General features: G+C 41.4%; 1 protein-coding gene across 29 annotated transcripts in view; it reads right to left on the bottom strand.

Moving 5' to 3' along the window:
* The window catches only part of ANK3 (ankyrin 3), a 336,993-nt gene that overhangs the window by 175,549 nt on the left and 145,453 nt on the right, over positions 1–15,991 (bottom strand). The gene's annotated exons all lie outside the window — the stretch shown is intronic.

The following is a 15,991-nucleotide window of genomic DNA, read 5'->3' as shown; positions in this document are numbered from 1 at the left end:
CTTCCTGCCAATGAAATTTCCTCGTTTCAAATGCTTTGCCCTTGAGGGTATCATGTATTGTGATGGAATAATGAAGGGTTTCTGTTGTTGCAATGAAGGTCAGTATACTGTGGGCCGTTTCTTTTGTCTCACTTTTCAGGATGATCAGAGCAGTGAGGCGATAAGAGGGAAGCCAGTGCTTTTGTGTGATGCAAAATCATCAAGCTCTATGTCCAGTCATTGCCTGCTGCTGCACTGCAGCTTCTGAAACAAATTCTCGCCTGTCCCCAATGACATTAGGAAAGCCCAGGGCCTGCTTTTATTTTAAAATGCCAGCAGCACCTTCTCTTTACGGTTGAAAATACTCACATTCACAGTATCTGACATTATTGTTTTGAAAGCATCCCAATTTATAATGGTATTCATTTATTAAACACCTACATGTAAAAGTTAAATAAAGTGAGAGGGAAGAAGTGTAAATAGCATGCAAGGAGCCCACTGTGAATTCAGATGGAGTTCATTTGGTTCACCTGACTCCTGTCTGATTTAATGAAGACAGTAAATTGCACAGAGCAGTTACTGCATTCCATGCTGCACTCACCACTGTGCAGCTGCAGCTGCTGGGGACAGACATTCCCTTTCTTCCAGCTTTGCAATATTCTGATTCATCACATGTGGGATATTGGAGAATGGTCTCCAGGTTATAGGAAGAAGTCAATAACTTAGGCATATTAGACAAATGGATATGAGGAAAACACATTATTTTCCTCTCCTCTACCCTGCCCACACATAGTAAGTTGAAGATTAGATTAATTCTTTGTCTGGTTGCCATGAAAACTAAGAGATGTAGCCTTACCTCAGAGGAAATGATGTTATGCTCACACAATGAATAAGAAATGAGAGCTGTGTGGTCCTATCTCAGCAACACAAAGCAGAGTCAAAAAAGAGTCTTTCTAAAACCCAGGCATGTGTGAATTCTAATCAGCTCAGTTTATAACGTATGATCATAGTTAATTGTTCATTAATTCCACCATGTCATTTGTTCAGAGATTATACCCTCCATATAATGAATGTTTTAGGGTACACTCCAGCAGAGAAAATTAAAATAGATAATGGCTGTGATTTTAAACAGTCTTCTTCACCATCTTAAGTTTGATTCCATTGACCTCAATCAGTTTCTAAAAGGTTTCAAAACACACCAAAAAAATTTTTACTGTTATCTTGAAAAAAGGAAAACACACAAATGTAAATCAACGTGCCTACAGAATTGATGTGTTTTTCTCTGGCCCTTGGCCTGCCCTTGACATCTACCTCTGTACAAAGCCTTCCCCTGAGGGGCTGGGAAGGTGAAGGACCTTGAACCTCCAGATGCATAATTCAGCCCAGTTCAGCAAGCAGCCCAGATTTTAGTGACTTGTAATTAGTGAGTGCTGAATGGAACAGTGGCTACAGGAGCACACAGTGTGAAATGCCTGTATTAATGATAATGGAGATGTCCATGGTTCACCCCTGGATTTGGGAAAACACTTTAGAAAATTAATTTGCTCTACAAGATGAGTTCTACTTGTGCAATGTCACCAAGAACACACTCTTCTAAATATCACCAATACTTAAGCATTTTACTGCTTATTTGAGTTTCCAGAACACAGATGTGACAAGAATGACAGCACATGCTTAATGCAATCACCTTGGGCTCAGGTTTCATTTCACTTGCAGACTTAGGGTAAAATGATCCTTAATACTTTTCACAAGACTGATTTTGCTATCAGGTCATGATGTATTTGAAGGGCTGTCACAGAGAGAGCACAGTGAGTGACTGAAAAGGCTTCCTTTGCTCACAGCAATAAAAAAATCTGGGAAAAACCCAACCAGATTACACAGAAATTATTTCAGCAATCCCTCTCTGATTTTAAATGACATGTAATCAAAATCTTCAGCTTCCAAAAACACTTGCAAAGAAATTTCAAAACACAAAAAAATCAAAATCAACACACAAACAAAAAATCCTTTGGTTCAACATGGCAAAACAAAGATTTCAAGTAATGGAACTTTTAATTTTCAGAACTTAATCAGCATTTTATTCATTGTTTAGTTTGGTGTTTGTTTCTTCATACTTTTCCAGAATGTGTTCATCTTATTATTGACTTAAATGCTTTGTTGAGCCTAAATTTGTGATTTTGAGCATATTAGACTCTGTATTTTTCAAATTAAGAATCTCTTAGCTGAAAAAATTTGCCTTAGGCAAAAGAACTAGCTGCTAGGATTGGCCAGTATCTTCCAAATTTACAGCTGTTTGTGGCATACAAACTAACTACTAAACTACTACTAACTACATACATAACTACTCAAAGGAGACTTTATATACTTACACTTCAGAAATAGGATTAATACCTCTGTAATACTATCCTTATAGTGAGTTAATTAGCTGCTTAATAAGTACGATTAAATCAATAAAAATAATGAAATTTTCAACTGTGACTCAGTGCTAGGTAGCCTTCCATGCCATATGTAATGGACTTACCACTGTTCTTGTCTTCAGGGTTTTCTCACAGTGTTTGACCACCTATGTACAAATACTGCTAACACCAGTTTTCAAAAAGCATCTATGAAAAAAATAGTATCTTTAAAATACCAAGTGTTTGACTTGATCAGATTTCCATCTACTAGTCAAGGTAAAAGATGTCAACCCCAGCTCTTGGCTGCTCACACACATCCTTGAGAGCTGGGATAACCCAGAGCATTTCAGCATGCACCTTTCCTCCTTAAAACTCTCTTCTGATAAGGTAATCAAACGTCACTCCAGACTGGTCTCAGCTTTAAGCACACAGTGCTCCCTCTGTACTCACCCCAATTACAAATAGGCTCGAGTGCAGGCTTAGGAACTTTGCTGGATTAGGGCCAGAATATTTGGCACTTTTGACTAACCAGACTCATGACAAAAAAGCAAAGATAGAATGCACTTTGCTTAGTCATTTGTGAGCTCTGAGAAACAACAGTGCACCTTTCCACCAGATACTTTTCTGCCTGAAAGTAAAAGTAAAAACCAAATACTTCAAAACCAGAAGCTGCCCAAAGCTTTTCTTTGCTATCAACTAAACACATAAAGCTGATCAATCTACCTAGTTGCAAAATACTTGCTTTCTGAAACCCAAAATCTATGCCTAGCACACAGCAGCATTTTCTCCCATGCATTTCAACTGCAACAGCACATACATCTTCAGCAGCTAGAGAGTTTTAAAAGCAAAGAGAAGTTTTCCTTGCTATAATGCAAAGGTTTTCTAGAGGGAAAGACTTCTTCCTTTCTGATGAGAATTCCCCTCATTTTGCAGGTTGTGCTGCCAGTGGTGGACTCCCATGTGCACTCCCACTGCCTTTGCCAGCATTATTCAGGAAAGACAACAGTACCCTGGCTCACGGCTCTAAGGTTTTTGAAAATTCCAAGTACAATGTAACCAGACTAAGGAGGCCTGCAGCATCTTTTAAAGTGAAACCCTGATGTTTTTAATACAATCAGAAGTGAAGAAAACCTTTCTCTAATGTATCAGCAGTACATGAAGAGTGCAAGTCTGAAAGAGCAGCCTTGCTCCCCAAACTGCACTGCTCATGTCCAGTTCCAGCAGACAGTCTCCCAGAAAACAACTCATCCTTTTCTCAACACAGAGGGAAGTCCAAAATCCTGCATCATCACTGCTCTGCTACTACACATTCTGGGTCTGCCATTTGCAACACGTGCATCTTGCCATCCTGAGGCTGGTTGATGCAACCCCCCATTACCCCCGACCTTGTCCTCCTCTGCCACCACCCTCTTCACCAGGTACTCAAAATAAGGTCACTACATGTGAAACCTAAATTTTACTGCTAGCAAATGCTCCCTAAAGCTATGCAGGCCTAATCTGCAACTGTCAAATAGAGGAACTATGGACAATGGCATTTATTGAATTGCAGTAGCTGGCTACCTAGGAAATAAAACTGTCTCCTGACAGCCCCCGTGTTAAACAGGCTTCATATACTAAAGTTATGTTTGCATTAACAAAATTATCTGAGGCACAGAACTGAACAGTCATCTGAACAATAAAGGCATAAAATAACTGATATTAACAAAATCAACTACCACTGCAAAGCACACGTATATTAAAAAATGCTATTTTGAATAACTAAAACAGACAAAACTGAATGAGCAGGAGGACCCAATGTATTGTAAAGTTCTAGTCAGAGACCTCCAGAAGCTTTGGCAGGGATTTTGCTGGCTAGCTTTGCCCAATCTCCTCCTGCTTTCCCTCAAGTTTTATTTTTCCTTTTTGTGTATTTCCTCAATCTTTCCTTAAGATATTGTTAAGTTTAAATATTAATATAATCTGTGACTTTATTTTCCTTTTTGGGGCATGACCTTTGCTCCTTTCTCAGACAATTCATTTGGACAACTATTTTCTAGGAAACAGGCAGGCACAGAGAGCATGTCTTGCAAAAACTAGGACAGAGATTTTGATTTGTCAAGAAAATGTGCAAAAATTTTACTGCAAATAAAAAAGAAACACACAGACAGACATTAAGGTGAATTGCATTTTTACCCCTAAACTTTAAGAATTAAAAATAATATATTTTGGTTAGCAGACTACAATTTTAAGGAACAATTGCTATTTTGTGGGCGTACATTAATTGTTCAACACTGTACCAGAAATATCTTAAATCTGACAAGCCCTGATTATCTTGTGGTTAACTCTTTGTATGTGGACCTTGACAAAGCACTGTACTCTATCCCCCTGTATAAATTCATGCAACCAGGTAACAGATATTATCTTTTCAAGGACTTAATCAGATGCAATTGCTTGGATGTCTTCCAAACAATTAAATTTCTCACCCTGCTGTACACAGCTAGAGGGTTTTTGTCATTTTGCCTACCTTGAGACCCAAATCCCTGCTCTGCCTGGGCAGGGGGGCCCACAAGCACCACTGCAGTCCCCTGCAGCCGTGCACTCAGAGCAGCAGCCCTGCAGGCAGCTCCCTGTCTGCTCACCTGCAGTACAGAGGATGCTCTCATGGAAGAGAGGTGTCCCCTTGGCCATCTTAGCAGCCAAGGGTGGCCCTGCTGGCACTGTCCTGAGAGGAACTGCAGCCCTCCCTCAACTCAGCAGGACTGCCAGCCCCAGAAGAAGATGAATTTCTGCTGACCTTGTCCTTCCTATTCTGCTTCCTTCTCTCCCAGGTTTCACCTACTGATGTGGCATTGGGAAAGCATTTTGAGTTAAGGAACTCCTCAGAATGAGGAGTTCATCTTCCAGCACCTAGTTACAGCCAAAATAACCCCAAACTTCTCCTCAGCTGCCTCAGTCATTCCCTCCCTCTCTGCCATAGCTGCTCCCATCCAAACGCTGCTCCCATTCCAGCATCAAGGCTCTTTCTAATCCCTTCATTCCTTTTTTCTCATCTTCCTTCAAACTGACAGGTTTTCAAAGTGCACCAGCCCTGTTTGCTCATTTGCATTTGGTAGTAAACAAGGAGGAAGGGGCAGCTTTGCTGTTGGGAACAAAGGGCTGCAATTCTGAACAGCTTCCCTGCGGATCTTGTTTGGTCACAGCATCTCTTGGCTTTCCAACCCAAGGCAGATTGTGCATGTGGCCTTTCAAGCTGAATTTATTGCATATGTTCAGTGGTTCTGCTAATTGGACCTCTGACTTGACCACAATTCAGTGAGTTTAGCTTGGAGGATAGCAAGCACGTAGGCCAACAAGAAGATACATACAGCATTATAAAATACACTACATTTGGCTCTTTTAGATTAAACTCATGCACTTCTAAAACCAGGATTTGGATAACTTCGCTGTATATTGGGTGAGAAACAGAAAAAAGTGTAAAGAGTTTTATAAAATCTCTGTAAAAAATGTTGGTTTCTATTTGCAGTTTATCTAATATGATCAGTCCTTCTAAAGCAGCCTTTAATCAAAGGCTTAGCATAATGTTAAAAAAATTAATCTAAAAACAAGTAAATTGGATATTTATACTGAATACCAGGAGCCATAACTAGAACTGTTATCATGCATGCTTCCTCTCCACCAAAAGCTTTTCAAAAAGGACAAAATTCTTTGAAAAATGTATTTCTCCTCCAGAATTATGGTAAGACACCAACAAAAATGTTCCTGATAGCTGTGGACACAGCCAGTAGGTCACACACCAGGACAGCATTTAGCAGCTCCAAGGTCATTAAAAAACTCTAAACCCTGCCCAGGCGTTATTTTGTAGACGTGGAACTTATGCAAGACACACAAAACATATTCTATATCAAGAACAGAAAAACACACAGTGCTTGACATTTGAAAAGAGACCCTTAAAATGCACAAGAACAAAAACATGGAGATATTTTATGGACACAGACCCCAGCAATTAAACAAACTGTTTAAGCTCAAACTGGAAGAGTCAGTGGTGAACCCCCAGTTCTTTGTTTGTTGTTTGGAAGTTGGCATACTTTTCATCTTTTATGTGGGCAGTGTGTGCTGAGTGTGCAAAACATTTATTAAGCCTTCTTTGAGCATAAACAGACAGTCTGATAGTACAAAAAAAAAGGTAGAAAGATATCAGATAGGAACATCAAAAAACATACACTTTCCCATAACTGTTAAAAAGCGTTGGCTGCTCCTCAGGCTGCCCTACTTAGAAACTTTGATTGTGCACCCACTGTCATGAGACATGTTTTCCTCTCAACATCTTTTTAATCTTTTCAGGCTGGTAGAAAAACAGCAGTCTTTAGTTATGAGAATTTTGATGTTTAACAGCTTCAAAGTGGTGGTGGTTTCATATTAAATCAAGTGGCAAGACAAACTAGGACTGCAGGTATCCAGTGCATTCACCAATTCTCCTTGAAGATGTTTTTTCTGCTTAGATGGTAAAAATGTGATAGAAGAAATCTTTGCCACCCACTTCTCAGCAATATTTCACTATGCAATGCGTAAACTTTTCAGAGTTTTGTTTTGTAGAAGCCATCCATAGGCACCCTCCAGAACATACTGTCTGCTACTGTCAGGCCAAAAGAAAAATGGCCTGTTTTGAGAGAAGCTCTTCAGAAAATGCTGCATTTACTCACTGAGAGATTGAGCCCCTTTCCTGACGTGCTGCACCACGAGGTGCTTGGTGCACATCTCTGTCCCCTCGGGAGATCCATCCCCTCGGGCACAGTGAGCACCCCAGCAGGGCTCCACCTGTGCTGCAGGGTGCAGCCAGCAGTCTGTGAACAACATCTGCATTCATTCTTCCTGCAGTTTGAGCATGAAAACACTGGCCTCAGCACCAGGGCTATTGCCAGATTCATACAAATCCAAAGGGAGCAGGAGAACGGGTTACTGGAAGCACCCAGACACCACTCTTTGCTCATGGGCCAATGGGACATTCAGCTGTGGGGATGGCTGCAAATGCCATTAAGACAGTGACTAATGAAAGGGAAATGATTGCAATTTCAGAGGTACCCCACTAGGGTCCAGAGAGAGTGGCAAAGCAATTCTGGGAGAAAGAAAAAAAGCTGTGTGGGAGAAAAGAAAATTATTCAACCTATGAAGGAATTTAATCTAAAGCTCTGAATGCCTGTATTTATAAGACACTGATTCAAGGCTGGAAAAGTGACTGTAGCTAACTGCAGTCAGTGCCTCGGTTCCACCTCTGCCTTTTGTTAGTAAAATGCTCCATAATTTTATGTAGAGGAGCAGAGTTGGCTATTGCTCTGCTTTTCTACAAGTTTCCAGAGACAGCCAGGAAGCACGTCCTCAAGTTCACCCATCTGGAGAGAACACAGGGAAGGACAACAGCCCAGCTAACTGTGAAAATCTTGTTTAACTAAAGGAAGACAATGATGGAGTTATTCTGCATCCTGACATTTACAATTCACCAGAAAATGAACCAATGTGCAGAATAGAAAGTGAGTTCCACAGCTGTATCTTCTAACAAGAAGAAACAGAGCAGGTAAAAGCAGTATTTATTAGAGGGTATATGCAGGATAATGTCACATGGTTTCTATTTATTATACTGCCTTTAAGGAAAGTTCTTTAGAATATGCAAAACAAGGGTGCTCTAACTGAAAGTTTAGATGTCAACAATAACACTGATTTGCGAATTGTTCTAAGCTTTGTAAACTCAGAATGTGATGCAGAAATTGCTGGTGATACTTTAATTTGAAGAATTTTAAAGGAAAAGGGACAAGTTTAAAAAGACCACTAAACTTTTTGATTTCACAAATTGTCCATTCATTAGAAACAGGATTAATAATTCCTTTAGGAATCAATGACAACAATGGAACGGAATCACTGTAAATTATAGAAGTGAAGAAACAAAATATTCATACACAGCCACAGTACTTCTGAAAACACTGTTAGCAACTTTGTGGACAGCTTCTCCCTAAGGACCCAGCCTGGCCAGCAGCTCTGGCACTGGGCTGAGCCAGGCTCTCCTGCAGCCACTGTAAATTGAACCCCTTGCAGCAGGACTCCACCTCTCCCAGGATAAGGGGTCCCTAACACAGAGGAAACTCCCTGTGGGCAGCAGGGACACTCTGGAGATGCTCAGCTCAGAGCTGTGGATGCACTGGTGCAAAACACACGGGTGGGGAGTCCCTGGCAGAGCCCTGAGCCCCAGCTCCCCAGCTCCCAGCTGCACACACACAGAGCATGGCACTTTAAAGGTGTTCTGCTGGGTGCCAGTCCAGCCTGGGACTCGGGCTGAGGAGAGCACAAGGATGTCCCACAAGCAGCTGTACAGCAGAGCCCATCCCAGCCTGGCAGACACCTCATCATTAGTGCAGCAGGTATTTGTGTTGCACCCTGGGGTTTCTCCTCACTAGCAGGGAAGCGTGCAAGTCCTTGGATTTGTATCAGTTCCCAGCTGCCCACAGTCTACCAGAGTTCAAGGATCTGCTTTGAAAACATGATAATGCACAAACAGCCTCTTCAGCAGCTCCAGGAAATCCTTTCCTGGCACTTACAATTCAACTACCTGTGTCCTCCTCTGACTCTCCCCTCTTTCTCCAGCAGAGCCTGGGGACTTAAGAGCATCTCAGCTCAAGAGCAGCTGCCAGAGGGTTAAGGACAGGCCTGTAGCTCAGAGCTGAGCTGACAGGATTTCACAGAAAAAGCATATATACTTCACTGCTTTCAAAAACACAAACAATTGACATATTATGCCTTTATCTCATCTATGCATTACTTATAGGGGTACAACAAATGAGTGTGGAGTACCTGAATGTAATTCATAGAACCATAGAAAGGATTGGGTTGGAAATATCACCCAGTTCTAACCACCCTGACATGGGCAGGGACACCTTCCACTAGACCAGGTGTCTCTTTCTTCACAAGGGAAGCAAGTGACAAGGTCAAGTGACAAGAGAGGCTTTTTTTTGTATTTTAAATTATGAATTTAACAGGTGAAGCACCAGGCACACCCAGGAACCTGACTGGCTCCTGGTAGAGATAGGGTGACCAGAGACATCAGGCTTAATCCACTGGTGGAGATGTTGAGGCAGCTCCAGCAGGCTCTGTGGAATGTCACATAGCACCCATGAATTAAATGGAGTCCCTGTGTCTGGGTACCTTGCCAGGACAGGGCAGTGGATACCTGTTAAGGTGCAGACCTTCATTTCCTGCTTGCACACATTAGCAATCAGTGTGCTATCACAGGACATGGGTACCACCACTTTTATCAAGATACAATTTCTTTCATAAAACCCCATTGATTTCAACTGGATAAATATAGCCTAGGGTATCAGAAACATAAGTGAACCCTTCTATCTTGTACTTTTCTCTCGAATTCTGAATGATTTTTCAATGAAAAAAATAAAAGATGCTCAAATGAATTCTCAAACTGAGATTTAAAATTGATAAATAAACTGTGATAGCACAGCATTTGGCTGCCCAATAATCTGAAATCCAAAACTGTGAATAGAACACTGCTGAACAAATAAAATATTGGGTAAAATATATAATTCAGGTTTTTAAAATAAAATCATAAGTTATCTAAAGTTTTCAGATTAAGGCAGCTATGAAGTACAGCATGTCCTGTGTCTTTCTGCAACTCAAAAGGCAAAACAAAGTTTCAGTTCTGGTACACAATGCAAAGGCAACTGCTTGTGTAAATCTCAGTGCAATAAATCCTATATGTGACAAATTCATATTACTAAATTGACAGAGCTTTCAGCTTATTGGCAAAATCATGATTTATACAAAAATAAAATATATCCCAGAGTGAATTTTCTTTTCAATTAACAAGGCAATCTTTTTGTTTCAATCTAGTTTTCCTTTCCCCATTAGTCTTCCTTGAATAAATACTAAACAAATATCATGTTGAATTTCCCTTCCAAGTTACCACACAGTGATCTCTGTAAAAAATAAGAGAAGCTGATCTCTTCCGTGGTGGTCTGTATTTATCCACCCTGTAGAGCACTGGCAAACCAAGGAGAACTCCACAAAAATACTGCACCAGGCAACAGGCACAAGAAAAGGATTTTTTTTTAAGTGTTATATGAGCCCAAAAACCCACCAGAGATACCAGAGCCATATGCAGAATGCCCAAAGCTGAAGCTGCAAGGCTGGAGAATACTCAGTACCTTAAAACAAGGGCAACTTGCCTCACACACACTGAGTTCTCTTCTGAAGTCACCCAGAGTTTTGGCTTTAAAACACAGGGGTATAGCATGAGTTAGGTAGCTGAGGTGAGGAACAACGTGGGGCAGCTGTGCCACCTCTGCTGAGCTCATCACCTGAAGTGCCCCCCAGCACGTCCCAGTCTAACCAGAAGGGACCATTTTACAGAGTGCTGGAAGCCTTCAGAGGTTTCCAGCTGGCCAGGAGCACTGGGGCCCCCGCTCTGCCCTCGCAAGGAGATCTGTGCTAGTCCCACTCCTCAGCCTCAAAATCCCTGATAGGACCCTAACAGTGGCCTGCACAGACCTGAACAGCAGCAAATCCAGCCTTTTATTGCCTGAACTTCGGGCAAATCACTCTAAGAATACATCAGGCTTTGTCTGAGAAGCAGTTTTCCTTTTTAATACAATTTACAACTCACACTTCATTTTTTTTCTCTATTTCTTTCCTCTGTCCACATATGTTCCATCACATCCACCAACATCCTAGTTCCCAACCCACCTCCTCCCCCCAGCTCCCTGTTCCAGTCAAACTAGGTCTGAATAAGGGCAACACTCAATTTTAGCAAATGCTCAGTCAGTCCACTAGTTGACAAGTATTTTGGCTCACAGTAAAAAAATATTTAGTAAACGCCCAAAAGGAATAGCATCAAAGTATGCATCATTTATCCTGAAGCCATCAATTAGGGCAAGTTAAGAGCTTGAAATTAGCAGAGTTTTGACTTTTGGCACAGGGTTGAATATTCATGCTCATAATCATACAAGATTTTTTTTACTTCTTAAATCATTGTTCGCTAACCATCTTTGAACTTTCTTTTGCTTTCAAGAGCATCCCATTTTCCCCTTCCCTCAACTCTCAATTAAAAAATAAACCAAAACACAAAGCCCACCAAAAAACCAACTCAGCCTGGGTGGAAAAACCAGAAGGATAAAATACTCTGTGTTAACACCAGCCAGGCAGTAGCAGCAGTATTGATTTACACTGCCTGAGAGTCCAGCTGTAAATCCATGTCGTGGAGCCACCTCCCTCTAACAGTGAGGCCACCCATGCTTGGTCCTCCCTCCTCTTGTCCATCCCCTCCCACCACAAGCTGGAAGCATTTGGCACAGCACAGGTTCTAACCCAAACTGACACTTGCACAGTGACTAATGGCCATCCCTTGTGACAGCACAGCCCTGAGGCATCAAGGAGGTGAAAAGGAAAAGGTAAATGTTCTAAGCACGACTAAATAAAAATGTAACAGCACAAAATTTTTTCTGGGTTTATAAACAACACAGTAACACTGAGCAGTGCCCACTTCAAATGATGCTGTAGTGCTCCCCACACAATACAATGGAATAGTTTCATTCATGTAGGGGTCATCTTCAAAGAAGGAATTGTTTTTCCAGCTGAATAGAAACACTCTTTCACCACCAAGCTCCATGCTGGTAAGAATTCAGCATTGTTAGTAGATATCCCATCCACCAGTGTCCCCAGTGATCTATCAGAAAAACCTTTCTATTTCATTATGTTTGCCTCTGACAGAGCATCATGTCTAAAAACAAGGATATGACTTAAATTTTTCTCACACTTACAAAAGATCACTGGCTTATAAATTTTTCTTTCGGACCCTTAATCTACACAATTTTTTCCCCTACCATAGGTCATGTTCCCAGATGTTAGAGCAACATCTGCCTGGTTTGTGCTTTAACACAAATGAATGAAAGAACAATTACTTGTACTCAACATATCTAGATTCTACAACATTCAAGTCCAACTGTTCAGAAGGCTGAAAACAGATCTCTGATCAAGATTGGTTTAAAAACAATTAAAATACTTGAAATAAAAAAGAATGGGGATTTTTAGCTATTATCTGAGTTTAAAGTTTTACCTGGTAACTGGTAGAGTTGTTTGCATATGAAAATTGCCATTTGTACTAAAACCTTCACATGGCTGAGATTTGTAAAACATTTGACAGCGGCAGGAGTGCTGAGGGAAAACGTGGGAGTGTCCCAGTGAGGATATGATGCTGCCCTCCTGGTGTCCTGCTGCCCCTGGGAGGTGTTCCCAGCTCTGCTCTGCAGGGCAGCCCAAGAATCTCTGACAGGCCCTTGGAGCTGGCAGCAGAGCCCAGCCCAGAGGATGCACAAGCTCCTCAAAGCAGCTGCAACACCTACAGGCTGATCACTCCTGACACAGCATTTCCATTTATTTCCATTAGGAAACTGCAAGGCAATTTTTTCCAGCATACCTGAGAGTTAAGTAAAACCTTCAAACATCGTGAGCCTTATGATGAAATTAGCAGGATTTGTGGCATTGACATGGATTACTTTCCCTGCTGCCCACAAGTTTGCAGCAGCAGAGGCTGTGACAGCAACAGCTTTTAACATCTCGGGGACAGCAGCAGCCAGGCTTTGCATTATGATCAAATTATTCTGTGTTCCCAAAGAACACAAGAGCTCCTGAGAACTACACATAAATGGAAATCACTTCAGTCCTACTAAATATTGTATAAAACATAAATCATTGACTATGGGCCAAGACATGTCCTTCTCTTCTGATATGTACCAAAAAAAAAACCCCTTTAGAGGTTTCACCTTTACTTTAGGAAAGGCACTGACTAAGCAACCAATTTCTGTCCAGACATTATTATAGGATAAACAATTTCTAGTTTTTCACAAACAAAACTACACATGACAGAGCTGCACTGGCAAGTATCAAGCAAGCTATCCTATCAATCCCTTATTTTTAAGAGTGGTTTGGCTTGTTCTGTGATACCATTAAAGGCTCAGGTCTGCCCTTGGATGTACTCAAACTATTTTCGGTGTAGGACACTGCACAACCACCCAGAGGCAGAACTGTATGAAGCTGTAATCTAAACTTGAACAGAACAAATGGGAAACCTGGATAATGCAGGTCCTTCACTTGCTGGCCCTATCCCTTTCTCTTGCCTGAGTTAAGCTGGGTAAGCTCTGAACCTTTCAGAACCTTCAGCAAAGGCCTGGAATGTCCTGAATGCAAGCAAACAGGAGTGTGGTGGGGCCATAGGGCACAGAAGCACAGCCTCTCCACAGAGCTGAGGGTGGCAATTCCAAAATATCTCACCTTGAAATTAAAGGGGACGGGGCAAAACACAGGTTGTTGTTCTCTGTGTGTTTTTAAAAAGGTCATTTCTCTCATCCAAGTCTGGAAGCAAGCCTTCACAGGAATGTTATTGCACTGTAAATTGCTTAACCATTCAAAAGCAGTGAAATATTAGCCTCACATTGCCATCCTCCAACTAAACAGGAACATAAATCAGCATGACTGTTGCTAGTATCACACAAGACTAAGACACTGGCTGATCCCACTGATCCCACCAGACTTATTTTCTAACCATTGGTTGCCTTGGGCTCTTTACTGTATAAATTATCCAGAAGCATTAGCATTCTTTGTTGTTCCAAAGTGATTGGAAGACTCTAAAGGATATTTCTGCATGCTGCTTAAGCAAAGGGTAAGCTTTGTGCAGTATCATGTGATCAACAAAAAAATCCCCGAGTACCGCTTGCTTGTGGGTGGTGCAGAGGAACAAGAAGTGACTCACTACTCATAGTGGAAAATTTGGGGGGAAAATGTTTTAAATAGTCAGGAAAGCGCAAAATGGCAAACCAAATTATTGGACTTCCTACGCCCTATGTACTGGGTAACAAAACCATGTCTTTGATAGGAGAATGAAGCCCAAATGTATGAAAATTAAGTGAAGCAATTGCTGGGTTTTGTTCCAGTCTCCTACTAGAGAGGGCCTCTACCTGTCCTGAATCTGCAGAGTCCTAAGGAAACTCAGAAACAAACTGTAATAAGCTACCAAATTCCAAAGGGGTCAGAGGTGGCAGGAGGAGAACCCCCCCCCCAAAAAAAAAAAAATTGGTGGAGCAAAACCCCTCTATTTTCTCTCATTCTTAAGATGCAGAAATAAAACACTGAAAGAAATCCATATATTTGATATTAATAGGCAGATATTTATCCATGTGCCACTCTGGCTGCTGAGAGATTTCCTCTCTACAGCAGTGTTGTATAAACAATAAAGCATTTTTGTCCACAAAGCAATTGTCTCACCTCACTGAATCAAGAGCCTCTCAGTGCCATATCCCTTCTATATTGTTCTAATTCTGAGCTGTGAGGAAGCTCCTTTACACAAAGACAGTGCATGGATCTGGTTGGGCATGCTATTGTTAAACTTGAGCACATCAAGTACAACGTGGGCTCCCTGCAGCATGAGTAGATTCAGCTGAGAGACTATAATATTTTAGCTCACAAGGCAAGGTAAATATGGGCTGAGGGGACAGCTCGTACAATTAATTCCTTACTGCTATGGTCATCAGCTGGGGGAAAACCCACCCTGACAGCAATGCTACAAACCTCCACACAAACTAAACAGCATTTCTATACTATTCTATACTATTTCAGGCTGGTTTCAAACAGCAGCACCTCAAAATTCACCTCAAAGACAAAAACTTATCTTCATACTGTCCTTTATCCTGGAAGATGATTCAGAAGACCTATACATTGACACAGAAAAAATACCTACAGTGTAGATGGCTGCAGCAAATGTACTGCAGCATGTTAAGAGTCTCCTAACGTGCTCACTGGAACAGAAGGCAGTGGGTTTCTCAGAGCTTTTCATTAGCTATAGTACTGCCAGAGCAGAGGAAAAAGAGAAAAGGGCAGGGAAATGCTGACTCTCGCCCAAGCAAAAGATGCACATATGTTAGAGGAAATCTACATGTCATTTAGGAAGCACATGCACCGCTTCTCTGAGCATATGAAGATTATCCAATCTCCCCCTTAGGGGGATTTCACAAAGGCACACAGAAATACTACATGCCCAGGTTTCTCTAAAGGCAACTGGCTCCTTGATATGCTCTTGAAAAAATTATCATGAAATACAGCCAAAGACAAGAAATTGTGGCAGGGCCTTATTTCTATGGAGCAGAGTACAAGGTGTCATTTATAAGGACACATCCTCAGAGCTGCCAAAGTAGCTGGCCTCTTTATCTGTCATTATGCCACAAACCATAACTATTTTGCTTTATACCTTAGAGAGAAACAGCAAGCCTGGAATCACACAGGAGCTCCTGACCTGAACAATGAGCAATGCAGTGCCTACTGAATTTTTCAGATCTTAGTTTGCTGAAGGGTTTTCTGCAGCAAAGACAAATCTACAGCAGAGAAAAAGCAGGCTCTGTAATCTCAGGCACGTATTTTCCTAACAAAAGAAAGTTGCTAGTAACAGACTGTTACAGCTCAATTCTGTTAAACAGCTCACAGTTAAGAATAAAGAAAAACACTGAAACACCTTATTTCTGTAACATTATCCCAAAAATGGATGTTTCAGAAGCCAAACATGTGACACAGTCCCAACACAAAGAAAAAAAAAAACC

The sequence above is a fragment of the Lonchura striata genome, chromosome 6 (genome assembly GCF_050655825.1).
Source record: "Lonchura striata isolate lonStrDom1 chromosome 6, ASM5065582v1, whole genome shotgun sequence".
NCBI lineage: Eukaryota > Metazoa > Chordata > Aves > Passeriformes > Estrildidae > Lonchura > Lonchura striata.
The sequence above is the reverse complement of the archived record's forward strand: the minus strand, read 5'-3'. Positions and strand labels throughout refer to the sequence as shown.